Below are 701 nucleotides of genomic sequence, written 5' to 3'. Positions count from 1 at the left end.
CACTGGATGATGTGCAGCCCCCTGTTTTGGCTGGCAGGGCAGGCCCACACATGGCAGGGCTGGAGCTCATGTACAGCACCAGTGATGGTGTCCAGATGCACAGCATCACCACCCCTGCTGGGGTCCCAGCAGCAGCATGGGATCCAGGCAGCAGCAGCGCAGTGGCAGGGGGCCTGAGATGCTATGGTGAGCCTGGCCAGGCAGCTGCACTGCACTGGGAGGCAGCCAAGGCTGAGACTGACCTGGGGCAGGTGATAGTCACTGCAGCAGCAAAGCATAGCAAGCATAGTAGCCATCAGAAGCCCAGGGCACAGGTCTCACTCCCAGAGCCTGGGGGTGGAGCAGCCATTGCACAGTGGGCACAGGCTCTAGTGACAGAGTTGCAGAGGATTGTGCTATAACACTGCAGCCTGCTCCAGGCCAAAAACACAGGTGGCCAAGGAGGAACACACAGGGTTGGCTTTTAAAGATGGCCCCAGGTAGCTGTGGCCAGAGCCTCTAGCTCCCTCTAGCTGCTGCAAAGGGGCAGTGCATGGCCAGAGAAGGCTGGGAGCAGGCTACTCCCATAAGCAGCAAATCTGCTCCCAAATGCCTGCAAGTGTATGCTTGCCCAGGGTGAGTTTACTCCACAATAAATTACTTATTGCATATGTAGATGTGCCCACTGAGAGGTAGGGCCAGGGTTACCAACACAAGATTTT

Source organism: Gavialis gangeticus, unplaced genomic scaffold, assembly GCF_001723915.1.
Source record: "Gavialis gangeticus isolate Ggan-Ray unplaced genomic scaffold, GavGan_comp1, whole genome shotgun sequence".
Lineage (NCBI taxonomy): Eukaryota > Metazoa > Chordata > Crocodylia > Gavialidae > Gavialis > Gavialis gangeticus.
The sequence above is the reverse complement of the archived record's forward strand: the minus strand, read 5'-3'. Positions refer to the sequence as shown.